The 20,550-nt window shown below is 34.9% G+C and overlaps 1 protein-coding gene across 2 annotated transcripts in view; it reads right to left on the reverse strand.

Annotated features, from left to right (window-relative positions):
* Positions 1 to 20,550, reverse strand: part of LOC138138097 (calmodulin-like) — a 96,747-nt gene that overhangs the window by 57,521 nt on the left and 18,676 nt on the right. The window contains exon 1 of one of the 2 annotated variants that reach the window (XM_069057845.1): positions 7,599 to 7,729. The exons of the other annotated variant lie outside the window; for it this stretch is intronic. The gene's annotated coding sequence lies outside the window, so the exon portion shown is untranslated. Of the gene's footprint in view, positions 1 to 7,598; positions 7,730 to 20,550 lie in introns of those variants that run through there. 2 annotated transcript variants of the gene reach the window in all.

Genomic DNA, 20,550 nt, shown 5'->3' on the forward strand with positions numbered 1-20,550 from the left:
ATCTACCATAAACATCGAATGAGTTATGTTGTAAGCAAACATGTTATTATGTCTGACCTGCCAGGTTCACAGCACTGAAATCGCATTCATTGGAAATAATGTTGTTACTAAAGTCTGGTTGGGAAAGTATAGGTATTTTGTATGATTAGGACAAATACAAAAGGAGAATAATGAATACACAAAAAGCACAATGAAGAGCATTAAGAGGGAAAAAGAACATTGATGAGTTAGTAAATCGGACAAATAAATACTTAAAATAAATCGATGAGGTTGTTAAGGGTAAGTAATGAAAACCGGAGGAATCATTAAAATTAAATGAAAAATAAATTAGGAATAAGAAATAGATATCCTGCAATAGCAGGAACGTTATACAGGGTGTATCCGAATTCGACCAACAAACTTTCAGGGCAGATTCTATGATCAAAAATAAACATAAAACTTTTAATACATATGGGGTCAAAAATGCTTAGTTTGCGAGATAATCGACTAAAAAGTTCTGCCAGCAACCAAAGGAATCGGCTGGAATTTTTTGATGAAGCGTACAAAAAAATAAATAGGATTTACAAAAATTGTCAAAATTTCGCACAGATAACCCCATAAAATCCAAGGAATTCAGATCGTAATTGTTTTTACGTTTTTGTTGATTATCTCGCAAACTAAGCGTTTTTGACCCCATATGTATTAAGAGTTTTGTTCTTATTTTTGATCGTAGAATTTGCCCTGAAAGTTTGTCGGTCAAATTCGGATACACCCTGTAGATATGAATTGGGGATTTGTCGTTAGGTTGGCACTACCAGGAAAAGTAACTAGCTACGCTGATGAGGTACGTGGAATTTATGACAGATTTCTCACTAACGTACAGTTCAGTAATTTGTAAGCGACCTTGATTTTGACAATCCACATCTAAAACGTTTTTACTATAGTCAAATTAACTTAATTATATTTGAAGGAACAATGTATTTAGATATGAACTTACATTATCCACCTAATAGACACAAAAATTGGCAGATCACATAGATAAAGAAAACAATTTTTTTAAATATAAACTGTAGCCTATAACTGATACCGTGCCTTCAAATAAATGCGGAATTATTTTTTTATGAAGTTGGCAACGTGTAGTTTTTGAAGACAGCACAGGAATGACATTTGACACTAAATACAGTGGACGCGTTTATTCTGATCGTGACATAAAACTATTGACAACTGTCAGTGCTAAAAAGTCTACCAACCGTTAATAAACAAAATATGTACATTACACCTTACTCTAATTCCGATTTTTTTGAAGACACGTTCATTTACAATTTTGGTCGAATCGTGGTAAGCATTTTATTGTAACTTGAATCACGACTCTACAGATATTTACATGAAATGTCAACAAATAATTTCCTAACCTAGCTTTCTCAGATTCGTGTTTTCTTTGAAAATTTGCACATTTTTAGTAATAAAACATTATTTACAAATTGTCGTCTGCGACATTTTATTTGACAATGCAGCTTAATGATCCAAGACTGACTTGATTAGAAATTTTCTTGGTCACACTATAACAAAAAAGAAGAAACACTGAAAAATAATAAGGATAAAGAGTAAAGGACAACAGTCTTAAGAGTTGAACCAGTGAAAATTGACGTATGAGGAAGTATCAAAGGTAGAAAGAAATCAAGTTAAAAGATGAAAAGATAAAGAGGAAGAAAATCACTGAAATGTTAAAAATTAACACGTAAAGGAGATCTAAAAACATTTAAAATCAAGATATAGGCATTGAAAAATATCATTAAAAAAAAAAGAAAAAAGAAAGTTTAGAAAGTATAATAATAAATTTGACAAAGATTAAAAAAAAAATGCAAAAATAGAAAATAATCAAGAACAATTGCCCCAGGCGCCCAGGTTAAGAAAAATAGTTCGGTACGAAGCTAATCGCCTTCAATGTATTAACATTTGTAGTTCTTTTTCCAGATCTGTTTGTTTTTGATGAAAATACTTCGCACTGTCGCCAACAGAAAGTTTTAAAATTAAAATATGTACATACATATAAGAAAGAAAGTTTTATCTCGGCAAGAAAGACAACTGACAGGTCAAGAAGTTTAGGACCGGAATCAGTAATTCGTGGGACTCTCCCAAATGCCCGTTTCTTTTTTAAGAGAGTTAAAAATGCAATGACTAAGTAACTTTTAGAAACCAAAGTTTTTTTTATTGATGTATCATATTGGTATTATCTACAAAAAAAAAAACAATTAGAGTTGGCTTTGACCAAGAATTTCAGTTGGTAATTCGTTAAAATTAATTATCAGATGTCAGCCTTAAAAGTTAAGTTAGTGATTTTGAGAACGTTGAAATCTTGATTTTCATAAAAGTGTGCATTATGTGTGACCTGTCTGTTGTAAAAGAATCATGAGGAGCTCCAATCGTATTTACGAACTAGAGTAAATGTTCGAAATGTCTGCCTTCAGCTTCCAAACATAATACTACTCTCTTCGCTTCATATTTTCAAATGACCTTCGCAAAGTCGAGACCGGGGACATCAATTAAATTGCAGTTATCAGTAATTACTTGCATTAATGAATTCGGGAATTGTGCCAGGCCTGTTTTTGAACACTTTGTTTTTCGGGTATGGAAAAACAAAATAATCAAGGCAAGTTGTTGATAAGTGCCTTGAAAGTCCGGAATGACAGTTACTATTAATTAATGACATCTGATGACATTTGGAAGTGAAAATGCAACCCACAATACAAAGCTGGACATTTACCGCGTCCAGCTTGACGTTCCAGATGTATTGTGGGTTGCATTTTCAATTCTGACGGCCTCACCTAGTATATGTAATAAGTAACAAAATCTTCAATACAACGATAACGACTTCATTCTTCTAAGAGAATTGCCGAGTCTTGTAATAGTTGTTAAATTAAATTGACCATTTAAGGATAGATTAAATAGTATTTTGTTTCAGCTAATTCTCCAAGACCAAGAAAAAGTTTACCTAATAGTGTGCAGGCAATCAATAAAGTAGTGCAACGGAAGAAATTTCATCAACAAGCAAATAATGAGTAATAAATGGAGGAGATATTTGCCATCACATCATCAGTGATTTTTTAAATAACTGCATAATCTGCAGTTCAGTTTCACTCGTAGAGTGCATTTATTATATTGCAGCTGATAAGAACACATAATCTCATGAGAGTTGTCGGCCACAATATCAATTTATTAACCACCACCAAAAGAAATTTCTCAGCGAAATTGAGGATTGTATTTACAATGTCGTCGTAAAATCATTTTCGTCGTTTTCACCCAGTTCAAAACCACCAATAAAAGATTCAGTGCACTTCACTCTGAACAAAGTTTTTCATTGTCTTGATCGAAATGGAAGTTTTAATATGTACGTAGGAGAAATGGAAGTATTTTTAAATTAATTTTTCCACCACTGCTTATACCGCTCTTACAGAAGACAAATTAATTAATCTCAAGTCTTCCGTATAAGAGGTTCTCAAGGGAAATTTTTAAATTTAAACTATGTACAGAGTTACCGTCGAGAATTGCGTAATTTATCTACGTTCTACTTATATCAACGAGTACATCATTTAATTAATAAAGAAATACCAAATATTTCCTGAAGGGTAATTACAAAATAAATCAAACAATATACCTTTGAATTACTGATAAAGGGCGGTTATGACTTTGACAGTGTCAGATTTTTCGTATCTATAAACGTCAAACAACTGTCACTATTAATCAAATTTTAACGCAAAAATGGTTTTTACTTCAGAACATAAAAGATTCACCACTGATTCTTACTTTCATAATGGTGTTTTCAGTAACGGAGAATGGACATACAGGTATATGCAACCAAAAAAACTTCCGTGCATGCAGAGGATCTGAACGTCTAGATTTGGAAATACGTTCAAAATCTCAAAGGCTTCTTTGATCTAAATAATTGTGATCGCACGGTATAACGCTTCTATTACATTTTTTTTTTACCCAAAATAATCTACAATTGTGCTTAGAAGATGCAAGTTTTTTTGTTCTGTTACAACATTCTGTCAAAATAAATCCACAGAATGAGCAGAACTAAGACAAACTATTTTCGCCTAAAAATGGAAGCATCTCACTCTAAACTAGTCTACGTTTCAATATCTCAATTCTTTAAAAAGTGTCCTACATTTTCTTTGCCTTTTGACTCCTTCAGTAACTGTGCAAATGACGGTATAAAATAACACGTAAACACTTTTTAAACAATTAATCGATATCAAGAAAATGGTATTGGAAATCGTTTGATTTCTTTTTACCTGAACAACCGAGAATAAGCAAAATACCAGATTTGGGGCACCGAGAATCTAAAGATCATCCATCAACATGAATTACATTCCCTGGAGATCACGGTTTGGTGTGGCGTAACGTCAGACAGGATAATCGAATCTTATTTTTTTAAGACCAAAGATTCTGAAATTTGGTGCATCCTGCAGTGAAGGACAATGCTAAGGCGTGGTAGCTTTAAAATGAGACAACTCCCCATACGTCTAGACCCACAATTCACCCTACCAAAATTGATTTTAAAACAATGAACAATTAATTATGCGAAATGTACATTTCAATTGGCCACTGAGTGAAAGACAGCGAGCGAAAGTGAAGTGAACGAAAGAGAAACCTTCACCCACTGGTAACTATGTATAGACACAGACTCCCTTTTTTAGGGAGGTATCGAACAAATCAATTTTTCATTATTCTTCAGTTGATTTACGTCAGCCGAAAATTTATTTTTGATCACACTGTACAAGCAACAAACACAGTTTTTATTATCTAAAACGTGGTGTTATAAAACATATTCTATTTCTTCCCTATTTGACTGTGCTGCTTGATTTTAATTATAAATGAAAAAAAAAATTTATATTTCACACTATACAGGGTTGCTAAAAATATGGAAACAGTAAAATATTTTCAAAATGGTTCATCAGAATTTCTTGGGATTTGGTACAAGGTTAAGGGGAGTTATATTTTATTGCTTGTAATTTTATATCCTTGGAAACTCCTTTAATATGTGCTTACAACCAAGTGACGTAAATGACCTTGAAATGCACCGGGCTTCGACGGCGGCTAGATTCTCCGTATATTTTTCCAGAATCAGTTTTTTTTTAGTTTTGATGAAAAATAAGATATCTGTGTGCTACAGTTGGTTGCAAAAAAACGGGAACTGTCAGATTAAAATTGACACATTTTTACAATTTTGTCATAGGCGTGAAACCTTCTTAAGAGAGATAGGTTAGAATTAGCGTCAAAATTCAACGACATTTTTAGAAATTATTGATAGGTCAGGTCAGGTCAGGTCAAGTAGACAATTAATTGACAAATGAACAAAACCAAATTTACATTAGAAAAATTTTCTTTTTTTGTCATAGCCGTGAAACCTTCTTAAGAGAGATTAGAATTAGAGTTAGAATTAGCGGCAAAATTCAACGACATTTTTAGAAATTATTGATAGGTCAGGTCAGGTCAGGTCAAGTAGACAATTAATTGACAAATGAACAAAACCAAATTTACATTAGAAAAATTTTCTTTTCCCGTTTTTGTTGCAACCAACTGTACATCAATGAATTCAGAAGAAAATGCCTACAGTGGCATTAGAAAAAATTCCTTCATATCTCAAAAACAAATAAAGATATAATATTGAAAAAAACAAGTATCTTTATCTTTCCCTAATCCTATACCAAATCTCAAGCAACTACGATAAACCTTGTGTTTAGAACAGATTCATTACCACATAAATAAAACTTGCGCGTTCATCCAATCAGAACGCTTGCTTTCATCCAATCAAAAATGTTTATCGCGATAAAAACGTCCTACTATTCCTCATCTGTCAAAAGTGATTAAAATTGCATGCTTTTCCTGTCAGATTCTCAAATTGTTTTTAATAACTGTATTATAAATAAATAATTACCTAACGTTAAAGTTTGTATTCTGGAATTAATCTCGCCAAAAATAACACGACCTGATTTTTTATATCTGATAAATTTCCCAATTTTCACTTAAACATTTTTGCTTTAGACAATTTTACGAGTTGAATTTGGGCATTTTTATTCTGGTTAGGCCCGAGAGCTTTAGCTCGAGGGTTTAACCTTCGAATAAAATTTTCGTAAAATTGAAAAATTATCCGTTAAAAAAATTAGGTCTTGTTATTTTACCTTCGAATAAATCCATTTCTGAAAAAATTATTTTCTGTTTTAGAACCAAGCGACATTTTCTACATACAGTAAAATACTACAAAAGACAAGATCTACTAAAGCAGCAAGAAAACCATGAATAACTATTGGAATTGGTTTGATTTTTATCGTAAATTAACTCCTATTGATTTTTTCTGAGCTAATGTCAGTAACATTTTGGAAGGTGTTATTTATTCGTAAACCTGAACTTATTGACTTATCGTAAAAAAGAAAATCAATAAAAACACAAAAAAATAGAAGAAAATGAGAGCAACGATAGAAAAAATTCAGTGAACTTTATAGTCCTTCAAGTGTAAGTACACATTTCTAAAAAGAGATAAACCAGGCAAATGCAAGTTATTTTAAATTCCGAGTTTATATTTTGTGTTTAGTTTGCTTATAATGAATTCAAAATCAAATTGACACTTTTCGGTCATATTTTGCAGCACCATTTCAGAGAAGAGTTGTATTTTATGAACTACCAACCTATCCAGTTGCATTTATTTAAATTGATTTAATGCAACATAAAACTGACAGGCGCGGTAAATATTAATTTCCAATTCAAAACATACGATTTACAAACAATTTCGTATAAATTTCCCTATTACCTAGCGAAACGTAGTTAATAAAACCGTTTATGTTCAATCGTCAGGTTCCAACATAACCCAGTTGTGTTGATTTTGATTTTTTCTTTGCGGCAAAGCATCCACTTTGAACATCTATTATTCAATTCTTAATCGAAATGATCGACAAATGGCTCGTACTGTTGCAAACCACGTCGTTTTTACGTAAATTACAGCCCCCATCGCGTGCACGACACAAAACTAGGTGTGGAAGTTGTTGTTTTGGGGAAAAATCGATTGCCGCCAAAAATTCAAACTCTAATAAATTTCTGGAGGAACTTATTTCACATTCCCAAAAAAAAACCTCACTCGACGTCGCAAATTAAAAGCTCGAAAATTCAATCGGACTGTGACCAACGCCGATTCGATTTCGACCGATCCGTCACAGTCTGAGTGAAAATTATCTAAAGTTGATGAAATGGTCTCTAATTTTTCACATCTTGGAATCACTCGCCATTCAGGAATTCATTAATACAGGATACACGCGACTGTGACCCTGCGAGCCTCCCCGTCGTGCCATTCCTCACAGTCTCGCACTCCTTTCAGGAGCATGTTTCCATTTTCCAATTTACGATGTTTCAATTAAGCCGAAATTTAAATACTTGTCGTGTTTAAAGTAAAACAGCAGATAAAAAGCGTTTGCGAACATGTCCCCCGGCTAATAACCGATTTGGAAGTGGCAAAAAGCTGCGTTCTCAGATTGAATCGTCAATATTTTCGTTTTTCAGGACTCTCCGTTTCAGGCTACGTGATCTAATAAAAACGTGTAAAGCTGCAAACGGGCGCGACTTACGAAAACGAGAATAATATATTTTTTCAGCGGGCCACTCCGACGACCATCCTGTTTAAAGAGCAAACATTTTAATTCCTGGAGCACTTCGCGAACACGTGGCGAGGACCACCGCCAGGCACTTGACGTTACGCGAGTCGCTAAAGGACTGACTGACTGTATATAGTCAGGATAATGTCGAAGGCTCGCGCACTAAAAACCTACCGCCGAATAAATAGCCACGGCAGGATCGCCAGGTGAGCGTTTACCCGCCGGAATTGCCAACGCCACCAAAATAAACACTTAATGTCCTGTCCGCGCTACCATTACTCATAATTATCCTTGCGAGGAGCGGGACGTTCGTTCGTGGAAATTGTGGTGGATGCGCCGGGATCAAAAGACTGAGAGGCGCCCCTCGGCGATGGATTTTCCGGCTACTTATCCTGATGAAATTGTAATTTGAAAAGGTTTAAACAATGTGGAACGCTGGCGCGTTCGTTTTGACACAAATTAGGGAATTCGTGTCGCTACGACGAGCTCATTCTTATTAAATATTTCAAATTTTGTCTCGCCAAATTCTGAATGGAATTCCGAGGCGTGGCGGCGACTATCGCAAAAATTAAATTTGCTAGTTTTGCCGCCTCCCTACAATCGATAGTTGAAGCCTGTCGTGCAGGAAATATCTGCCGAAATGAACATTTTATCCAGGAATTCTCGCTGGAAATGTTTGGAGTAATCTTTCTACAGTTAATCGAGATTGAGTAAGAAATCAAGGGGGTTTAAAAATGTTCAATATGTGGAAAAGTGGCTTTGAAATTTTTTACAATGCGAAAAACCTAAAATATTTAACATAAAAGAGAAACTAAAGAAAATATTTTTTTCGATGAAAATAGTGAGCAAAGATGGCAATTGAATCACTAGTGAGGAAAAAATATTTTCTCACTAGTGAGCAAAGTGAATGTTTTGCGTGTTAGTCGATAGAGGGCGCCAAATATGTTTTTTTAATGTGTTTTTAAAATACTTTCTGAATATTAATAAGTGCTCTTTTTTTACTCTTGTCATGTTTTTATCATTTTGACATTAAAAAATAGTGATTTGCGGCATAATAAGGGATAGGCCGCAGGTGAAAGCAATGATTTAAATAGATTCACTGCAATTAACTCAAAATTCAAAAAGTGAGAAAAAAATGCTGCCCGAAATTTCAATTCCGCGACTCTATTTTATGATCATGGAAAAAATCTGCTTCAACACGCATGAACAAATCACTTTTCCGGTTTGGACCCTCGCCTACGGCTCGGACGCCCAACTTCCTCGTCATTAAATGCACTACTTTGCTCACTTGTATTGAAAATTGTTATTACTTAGAATAAAAACGTATAATAAAAATTTTAAAAATCTGCTAATGATTAACTAGTTACTGTCTATAGTTGAAAATTTAAAAAAATCATTTAAATTTGGTTTGACTAAGTATCGAGTGTTCAATTGAAAAGTCCATCAAGTACCCTTTGAATTTTTCACAACATTGTGAAGTATGTCTTGGAAGATCAATGACAAAAGTTAGGTTAGGACTGCGTTAAGAAGTGACATTTTTGACTAAATTTATTTTATCTGTAATGTGAGTGTCAGGTTATCAAAAAGGTTTATAATTAGAGCAGGACATGTTTGGTAACATTGAATACATAACCTCTTAATTGTCGGATATAAGTTTTTACATTAATAAAATTGAAATAAAAAAGATGTTACAATCGCAAAACACAACTGACACCTGTCACAGAAGGCATCATCCCTTTTTCGCTCTATTTTCTTTCATCAAAAAGTCATGGCCATCTTGATGAACTTTTCATTTGAACACCCGTTATTAATAAGGATTTGAAAAATACCACCGGTAGATACTTTGGAAACAAGTATAATTTTAGTTAAGGATGCGTGAAAAATGGGAACGTTTTATATTTTCTCTTTGCGGAAACTACAATAGCTTGTCGTAAGTTTTCTCCCTCATAAACTCTTAAGAGAAATTATTCAAATTCGAGCCATTCGGTTATCCTTATTGTGCAACTGGACCATTTGAATTTTTTATTTGCGCAAATTTTACAAAATAAATTTCTTCTTTCTTATTTCCATGCTGACGGTTGAGCAAATTATTTGTATCGTTAGGTTTATTCTCTAGAGAGGAGCACGGCATCAAGGCCGGATTTATTTATCATCATGACTATTACCATTTTCTATTGAATTATGAAGCTAAGAAGTATGGAAATTACAACGAAACGTAATTTCGCTGGCCGCCCATCCAAAAGCGGACCGCGCGAGACATTGCTTAACTTCAGTGATCGAATAATAATAGTCGTTTTGAAATATCATTCTCTATTTAATTCATTCTTTGATTTGACAAATTGAATAGAAATGAAACACTGTTATGGAGAAACAGTAAACATAATTTCAAATAACATGATAAAAAATGTTTGTCAAAGTCGACTACGAAGCAAACTTCACTGTATTTCTTCTGAAAATTAATTATTGTGTTGCCTGATATGAAGAATTTTGGGAACATTGTCCCACCGAAGCAGCCGACCATACTTATGACGACGTTCACCAAGTTGCCGAATTGTTTTGTTCATAATCTACTTTGGCTAATGTCGTGATTTCGTGATTAATGCCATGAATGGGGAAATGCGCTTTCCTTGTTATAAAGCATATTTCCTACAGGTTACTTCGCATTAACGTACATTTTATAAAATATGATATACAGGGTGCATTTTTAAAATGAGCCGAAATTTTACCTACATGGTTGAGGGACAACGTAGAAGACAAAAAGCAATTAAAAAAAATTGCAGCTCAAAAAAAAATGTCATTTTATTTTTTGACATAGAATTTTTTAAATATTTTTTCCGAGTTCTACATGAAGCCAGTATTTTTAGAATAATTCTCGTCGATTCATAGTTTCACGTTCAATTTGTTTCTGCGTTCTGTTACAGACATTTGTTTTCAAAATTTTCAACTACGACTCATGTGACATTAATTAAACAACAATATAATTATTGTTAAAACTTTGCAAATAAATTCATGTCACTGAAACAGCACAAGCTGTGAACGAAATGAGAATGTGAAATATGTTGCGGTATGTGCACAAAGACTGTAATTAGTAGAGCAACAATAGTGCTAACAGTTGTTGTTCCGTTTATTTTACCTCAAGGCCTGCAAATTACAAAAATGAGTGAGGCTTTTAACGAGTCTTCCCCGACCTAGATTTCGTATTAAAAAAACAACACTCCACGTCTCCATTCATAGCTTGTGACAAATTACAATAAAAGAATCCCCGATGGAGATTGTATCCGCAAGAACATTGTAAATCCCTCAATACAACTCGGTGAAAAATTTAATTTATTTTTTCAATGGATGTTGTATAACCGGAGAAGTCCCGCGGGTTTTGAATCCTGTTGTTTTATTAAATTGTGTTATTTTCACGCTCTTTTTGACTTAAAACCGTGGCCACGCTCATTCTCTCGACGCAAGACAATAAGATTTTTATCGAATATCGGCGCTCTCGAAATATGGGGCCCCAGCAGAAAATATACAAGCTGAGGAACTGAAAATGCAACCCGCAATACATTTCGAGAGTAAAGCTGGATATTTACCGCGTTCAAATCCAGCTTTACGTTCCGAATGTATTGTGGGTTGCATTTTCAATTCCGGGGGGCTCATTATTACTCATGAATCACCTTTAGTATTTACAACAGTACCACAAATACAGTTCCATAGAAGTGGTTCGAAGCCACTTAAGACACTAATCAATCAATGAAATCCACTTTAGCAACTGCTCCGAAGCTTGCTACAAAGATTCATCTATTCCGTTAGGCCCCTTCTGTGGTGTTGAATGGTTTGTATGTTAAGACTTCAGTTACACAAAGACTAACTATTAGTGAAGAGTTCGCTGAAATCTGTTTAGAAATGATTGAGCTGTAAGGCCGCAAATGATACATACATAAATACAAATTTTATCTTATTAAGATTAAGACTGCAAGATGCATATGATTGATTTTTATATAGGGTGTTATTGAAAGTTGTACAGATATTTTAACCACGAGCTACTGGCTTCATGTAGAACTCGTAAAAAATATCAAAAAAATTCTGTCAAAAAATAAAATGATATTTATTTTTTGAGCTACAATTGCTTTTAGTCTTCTAAGTTGTCAAACAACCTCGTAAGTAAAATTTCGGCACATTTTAAAAATGCACCCTGTATATCATATTTTATAAAATGTACGCCATTGCGAAATAACCTATAGGAAATATGCTTTAAAAGAAGAAAACCGCATTGGTGTACGTTTTATAAAATATGTATGATATACAGGGTGTATTTTTAAAATGTGCCGAAATTTTACCTAAGAGGTTTTTTGACAACGTAGAAGACCAAAAGCAATTAAAAAAAATTGTAGCTCAAAAAATAAATGTCATTTTAAATTTTTACATTTTTTAGATATTTTTTCCGAGTTGTACATAAAGCCAGGAGTTCGTGGTTAAAATACCTGTACAACTTTCAATAACACCCTGTATTTCAAATTTATACAACGGGGTGAAAATAAACCCTCGAAGACCAAACTTTATCATCGCTCTCGACTTTGTCCGATGATCGAATTTTAATTGGCTTTGAAATATAGACGCTCGACAAACAGATTTAAGTTCAGCGAAAAAACGCGAATGGGACTTATCGCGAAACTTGCAAACTTCCCGCGATTTGTAAATTTATCCGACATAAATAACGTTATTTTTGCCATGTTTACAGCGAGTTCGCACAAATTCGGCGACTTGCCCTTTGTCGACAGTTATCCTAGCGTAATCATCGCCACTTCGTATTCTAATTTGAAAAATAAACAACCCCCATGCGACACCCCTTGATTTGTGGTTCAATTACTGCCGACGTTTAAGCAAAACCTTAACAATATTAAAAAGTCCGGATCGATTCTTCCGCGAACTGGCTTCACCCCCAAATCATCTCAATAACAATAATTCGGCGTCCCGACGGCGAAAATTTCCTGGGGGATGATTACACACCCCCTTGAATATTAAACACGTGACATTTAACATGTCCGACAAAGACTCAAAACATCCACGCTGGAATTAATTTGGCCACAACACCTGGAATAATTAACGACAGGAATGGATTAAGTATTGATGGGGGCCGGAAAAGCCTCCAATTTACAACGGAAAAATCGCGATCGACCCCGCTTATCTTCGCACCTTGATGGGCCTCTTCCTCTTCCTTTATCCGACCCTGGAACACTGATAACCGTAGATCGATAAGGAAATTAGGGCGGCGCTTAGGCAAAAATCCCTAAAGTGGTCCCTTATCGATTCAGCGTGTGCCGTTTTCAGGTCGTAATTATTCTCCGGAAAAACTCCGGAGGCTTTCCGGATGGATACAGGCGCAATGAAACTTTACCAATATCTTCCACTTTAAAGACTCGCCAATATAGGAGGAGATATTGAAAAGCTCTTCTCCCGGAGGCGAATCGATGTCGGATTTAGTCCCGCCGGAAACGGGACCACCCCAGGATGATAAATCACAGCTTAATTATTACCAGCAGTGTATTAAGCTGCTAATTATCCTGCAGCGTCACCTTTGTCCTGTTTTGTTTGAGGATTAGGGCTCCGTCGCACGCGTGGGTGGAGACGGCGGGCCGGATTCAAACCCGGAAAATAAACAAATAAATAAATGGAACAAGAGGGTTATTGTCATGCTCGAGCTGATTCCAACTTCGAATGCAACTCGACGAAAGCTCTTACTTCGATAATTCAAATGTCGAACGAGTATGCAAAGAATTCTACTTTTCGGTAATTTTTTTTTGGCAAAAATAGGACGAGGGTATCGATTGGGGCAAGGCGCTGTTAGCAGACGGCCTGGATCTAATATGGGAACGTCTACACCTTATTCCTATTGATATTCAGAAACGTCAATCATGCCCGAAAAGAGGGCGATCTCTGGAAATCGCAGTTATTAAGTTCCTTAGTGGGGTCAGGGATTTTGAGACAAGTTGAGTTGGAGATGACCCGCCAAGAATTGTTATAAATAACTGATGGCAAGGGTGGAAAGCACATCGGGGGCTCTAGACAGACAAAGAAACGTTTTCACGGTCAAGTACTGGAAACGAAGTTTCAAAGAGAACCTGTTTATGACAGTTGATGTTCGGTCGTGTAAATATTTACAAAAAGGCTTGAATGAATTAACAAAAATTTCAGAGCTTTGTTGATTCAGAAACGAAATATGAACACAGTCAGACTTAATCCTGGAAGAGTAGCTACGCTGGAATAATTGGAATTGAAATAATACGGAAATGTTACTAGATATCTGAAATCCCTCAACAAATTCCTAGCTATGATCTTGAAATACTTGAAAACCACATGTTTATATTTCAAAAATTTCAGAATGAGGAAACGCTTCTTTGATGGAGTTGCACAAAAAGATATACCTCGTCGGCGATTGGAACACGTTTCGATAAAATACTTCAAAGCAAAATTTCTTTATAAACGATTCCTCTTGAGAAAAACAAATTAAGTACTTGATCAAAGATGTCCTAGTTGTAGCTATAAAGCAGGACTCATAATGAGATAAAGAGCGTTCAAAAAATGTGTGGTGCGGTGACCTGCTGCGTGGTTTTGTTTCTAGAGCTCTGTCAGACCACAGATGTCAAACGTCATTTAAAATGGAAAAATATTATGTGACACTCGATCGTTATCGTTACCCAACTTGTATCGTAATTTTATAAATGAGAAAATAAGAAAGAAAAAATCTGTTCTGGATGTTATAACAAAAAAGCTGTAGCAATTCTAATTTTTCGTTGACGTTTCGTTACAAGACCAATTTGGCAACTCAGTCGGCCTGAAAAATGAAACGCGAGGTTTAGATCAATTCCTGCGGGGTTAATTGTTATTACTTGTCAACAAATAAAGTAGGTCACATCAGTTAATAATGTTTACACCATTTAAATTACCTGTAATGATCTGCGAGAAATTTCGAGACAAATGTGAGGGTTTCTGAAAATCGAGGTTATGTTAGTTCATTTGGTAATGGCGTCGAATAAAGCAGTATGTGTGCCGAAAGGAACTAACTTTATTAAGAAACGAGACACGAGCAGTTTTGTTTCTTAATTTATTCATTCTGATTATTTAGGTGATACAAATATGTTTTGTATAATACTCATAACCTCAAAATTTCATTGTAAGGTTGATATTTAATGACATAGATAGCACTGTACCATAGACATCAGTGGTAGACAGGCGGTAACGTCGATTCACTTTAAACAAAATGGACGTTTCGTCACATTTGCAATTATTCAATTATTGTAGACTACGTCCACTGGTTTAAGCATTTAGATTTGCGATTTTTCATCTTTAGAGCTTGGTTTGCGTTTCTCTAGTTTTAAAAATTATTAATTTTGATCGTGTTGTTGTTTTGATCTGTTCCGTTGCGACTTTTTTGAAGTGTGAAGTGTCTCAAGAAGCATAATGAACACTTTAAGTAGCATTACATCGAAAATGATACCGAGGTCATTTTTGTTCATGCATTAAATGTATTAATGATATTAATCTCTTGTTTGTGTTTAGCCATTTCCAAAAAAGCTAGATATTTTAATTTCATTAGCCAGCTTTTTTCGGAAATTCGAAGATGTATTGTGGGTTGCATTTTTAATTCCGTCGGGGACGTTATCACTTGTGAAATATCCTGTAACAATAAAATCTAATATATTACTCCTACTATACAGAAGTTTTCTTTCGTCATTCCTAAGTGCAAACATGCAGAACAATAATAAAACATCACGTGTAAACCTACTCTTTCCATTTTTTTTTAATTTCGCGCCGAATCTATTTGTTGTAGCGCAGAGTGAACTGTTTTAGTGACATTTATGTCAAGCAGACAGAGTTTAACATTAATTATTGTTGTTGTTTTTCAAGTGAAGAGAAAGAATTTGTTCGATATGTTGCGTGATCGTAGAAGGCGCCACTGACGCTTTAAATTTTAATAATCTAGTAGGTAATCATCGCGGAAGGTGCTACCAACCCAATAGTTACTAATGTTGAATTATTTACTTTTTTAATTTTATTTCTAAATATTTTTGAGTTATTGGTTAAAAAATCTACAGTATAAACATCATACCACTTTGGATTCGTTATTAAATTTGCTTTAGGGCCATACTCGTATTACTCTGCAACGTTAAACCTTCCGCTTTCCTTCATCTTTACAAGTAATATCATTTAATACCAGTTTAGATTAGATTAAAAACATCTCCTTTTAGCTTTCATTTACATGTTCCATCTTGTGTTTTAACAAATAATAAAACAACAAAACACATTTATTATTACATAGAGCAGCGCATGAAATCAATTTGTCTGTAACCTTACACACTTCCGGTGAAGGTTCACCTACAAAATTAATCATTTCAGGTCGATAACATTTCCGATTTTCCAAGTTTAATGTAACTTTCTATTTACCCTGAATAATTGAATCTACCGCCACGTTTGGCATTTATTTTGTAGGTTACTTTGCGAAAAGAGCAAACCTCTCGGATGACAATTCACAAAGAGAACATTGTATTGTGTAAATCGAGCTTTTGAAACAAGTTCTATTTGAAAGAAGTGCGGTAACAGACGACCAATGAGGGGCACCAGTGGAGAGAACACACAAAATTCAAACGTAGGTATACTTGTCTTTATCTCCCGAGGACAATTCAGGACTCACCTATCTCAACAGGAGCTGTGTATTGAGTGCATCATTTACGAGCACTGTAAGGACAGGTACCTATTTCAAAACAGTCATAAATGCAAAGCTATAGAAAATGACAGCATTGCAATCTTATAGAAGTTAAAATTACAAATATTAGATTAAAACAACAGCACAAATGACAACACTGACACACTGGTCATCGTTGAGTGCTCTATTTTATAACAATATTACAATAAATGTATTCCGTTTGAGGAAATAAACCTAAAATAAGAAAGTGTGCACGAGACTCATTTGAAAAATAATAAACAATGAAAACTGCAAAGCGACAAGTGTAAGCTGTCAAATGTCAAATTTACGAATCCAGAAAAGGCGACAAATCGACATCAGCGCCATAAATCACAGCTACCTATGATGTAAAAAACATTTAATATAACCTATTTCACACTAGAGCATTTTCCGTTGTGTCAAAATGACATTGATGACCAAAATGTGTGGCTCGCCACTGTACAAAAGCCTAAAACTCTCAAATTCATTTAATCCTCATTTGACATGCAGTAAACGTAATTATCAGATATTTATTTGCCCACTATTTGTTGCAGGGGAAATTTCCTAATGATATGGGACAAAATAAAAGGATAATTATCTTTTTATGCCGTCTCAGCTACTTAACGATCCTCTGCCTAAAGTAAAACCAAGCCCAAACTTAATTATTCACGCAACTCGTTGTGTAAATAGTAGAAACTTCGGAGAATCATTTGGCCCAAAACACGTTTCCTTAATAAGCTGAGGGAGGTTTTTCGTGGAAACGAGCCGAGAACTTTAGCCGCAAACGCGGAACAATTTTTTTCACTTAAAAAGAAACCGACAAAAACCTTGGGTGAACATATTGCAAAAATTAAAACATCCCTCGGGCCAATAATTGTTCCGGCGCTTCTCTTCGTGGAGAATTTAAAAATTTCCGACAACACGAATTTATCAACTTTTCAACAGTATTCTCCACGTTTTTCAACCAATTAAAAGTTAATATAAACTCAGCTCGCTTCGAAATGAAAAAGACAGACCAAAACCCACTCCCTAATCCTCTTCGTTGAGATGTAGGTCATGTCTGTTTCGACCTCCACTCCTGCTATCACTTCCTCATTACGAGACGCAGAAACTCCATTAAAATTCGAGAGACTCGGAGAGAATAACGCGACAAACGAAAAACTTTTCGCAAAATTATTATCCCGACGTATTCCAGGAGAAACCAGGACGTCCTGGAGATCGCTTATATATCTATGGGAGATCGTTACGACCAGCGCCCTCTAATGACATCACGTGCAAACTATCAAGAATCAAAGAATTGAGTGTTGCAGGAGACGTACGGCAGGATTCACGGGAGTTAATAGAGGGCGCGCGGATCGATCTTGCTGAAAACTACCCAACAAAACACAATTATCAACTGAAACTAATTACAACTTCAGCGAAACTGAAAGTTAGTGGTACCGACAGTACCGCAAGGACTAACCGGTGTCCTAACGAAAGTAGACAATCCTCGCGGCGAGATGATTGATTAACAATAACTCCCCCGCTTAACTCGATTTATCTTTTCGGCGGCGGTCGAGGAAAACGGACAATATAACGATGATGGACTCGGAGGTGCAGGTGTCGGATTGATGGAGTCGACTGAGCGATGTTGGCGGCGTCGCCAAGGCAACGGAGTTTGGTATGCCGCCCCCGAATCAATCCTCGATAAATTTTATTCTTAAAAGTACCGTTAAACGTCAGACGGCACGGTTTGGACGTTTGTTGTCGAGACTTGCGAGAAGAAATTGCGGGGCGGCACACACAGAAACCGTTCAAAGTGCAAATTGCGCAAATGAAGAATTTCGAGGGGCGGCGCAAAAATTGTCAGAAAAGGAGACGTCAGAATTGGGCGATAATGAGAGGGAATGTTTCGGGGAAAAGATTTGAATTAACAATTATGCGAAAATCGGTGGGGGAAACAATGGAAAAATCCGAAACGGCGATGGACGGGATGGAAATGGAACAATTTTGTTGTTGAGTTTTCACAATGGAGTCGGAACAAATGAATTGCATTAACTGTTAACTGCTCTGTCGATTAAATTGTTCTGCTATTCCCCGTAATGATGAAACGAGATGCAGTATTAATCTGCTCAGATTGACAATAATTACACCATTTAATACAACATTTGTGCTACAATGTACTATTAAATATGACAACAAATGAATTATTCAAAATGTATTGGATGAAAAGCTCCATGATTTAAATTATCAAATTAGTTTATTTTTTACAAACGTGTAACACGGAACAAAGTTTTAAATACGGAACTTTTTTATTTTTACGCATATAACGAGTGTTCAAAAATTGACTGGTGCTTGCTTTGGTTCATTAACTGTAGACGTCCAACGCCATCTATTCAGCGATCAAATAGTAGTGCGTATTATTTCTCTTGAAGAAATGAGTTCTTTTACAATTATCTTTTTTACTGGTTTTTACGTTACATTAATCACAGTGGGGTTACGTTTCTGAAAGAAATAAAAAAATAACCTGCGTTTGTAAAAGAAAATTTGCTTGCTCACAATTTTTTTGAAGTCTCAACATTCACCTGTTGTTTATTGTTATAATTTTGGACGACCCAAATGTAACAGAATTTGTACTATTAGGAACAATACGTTATCTGCGTCAAAAATGGCTACTCTAAATGGATTAATTTTTGAACGCAGGTTAGATACATGAAAATGGAGTTTGAAAAAAGTATTATTCTTATTGGTTAAATTAAGCATCGAGTAGTGATAAGAGAAATTAAAATTGACATAGACGCTACAACCACTGCAAAAAATGATAGGAGATACAAGAAGATAGGGGCGTCAGTCTTTTGTAATTCCAAAGATGATTCCAAATGATTCATTGCTATCTGTCAAGAAGTTGGATAATTATCGGAGAATATTGTGGGAATCTTCTGGATTGGCTTGACAGCAAGGTGGGTAGAAAGAGCCCAGGTATAACGAAGAGGGTTTTGTATCAAGCATATCTGCACATAAATTAGGGAGCTTAAGAGAAAGTTCAACAAGGGGGAGACTCCAATATCGCTGGAATAAATGTATTGTCCTCGAAGGAAATAAGCTTCTACTAAGAAAATAAAACCAGTTTTGAAATTATTTTTTGATCGTTGCGGGATTAAACCAAAAGTTTTCAAACCTTCTTAGTAGTATCAGGTGTTCATTAAATTTGTCTTCAAAGTAAGAGTCAATTGTGAACGCACCACAGACTACAGATCACGGATCTAACCTCACTTTTTGTGTTCATGTTTTTGCTCTGCAGACTGACGAGTGGGGTGTTCACAATCGACTCTTGACCCCAATTTTGAGAATAAACTTAAATGAACACCCGATAGAATGTGTTATGATAATGTCAGAACCAGATTATTATTTTTTGCATAGAATTTAATGTTTATTACGATTTAAAAATAAAATACCTATAATGTCCCATAATGATTTTGAAAATAATAATTTTATCACATTTAAACGGTCTTTCATATTCTTCTTCAGTCGATTTTTCTTTTGTTTTTCTTTTTCCTTTTACAAAAAACATTTTTCCACTTTTCGAAATTAGTTATTTTAGGTTAAACGCGAACCGAATTTTTAAATATTTTATCCTTTTAAAGACGTTAAAGGACAGACAGTAATTAATACTTGCTCTTGCTCTTGATTGTAATTTTCCGGTAAATAAATCCGCCTTAAACGAATTAAATATGAACACTAACACTAACTGGCGCATGAAAAGATTACATAATTTGCATTTAATTCCATATATTATACTGTTAATGCCGATACCATTAGTTATTAATTAGTATTACCAACTTAATAAAATTATAGTCACGAAATTGATCGTTACAGTTTTATCAGACATAATAGTGCCAAGAAAGTTAAATGAACAGAGAAAATAATTGATTAAACCCGTGACATTTAAGAATTATTTTATTTACCTACTTCGTGACTTAAATCCGTTAATTAAGTATCTCAGGTCCTTGGAGCTAGATAATGTAATTAAATTATTACGTTCGAGTAGAAAGGTTTTTGTACAATAAATTGTTTTATGAACAGCAGTCAAAAATATACAGGGTATTTCACGAGTGAAATGAGCCCGATGGAATTGAAAATGCAACCCACACTACATTTCCGAAAAAAGCTGGCTACTGAAATTAAAACATCCGGCTTTTTTTGAAAATGTATTGTGGGTTGCATTTTTAATTTAAT

Source organism: Tenebrio molitor, chromosome 9, assembly GCF_963966145.1.
Source record: "Tenebrio molitor chromosome 9, icTenMoli1.1, whole genome shotgun sequence".
In the NCBI taxonomy this organism is placed as follows: domain Eukaryota; kingdom Metazoa; phylum Arthropoda; class Insecta; order Coleoptera; family Tenebrionidae; genus Tenebrio; species Tenebrio molitor.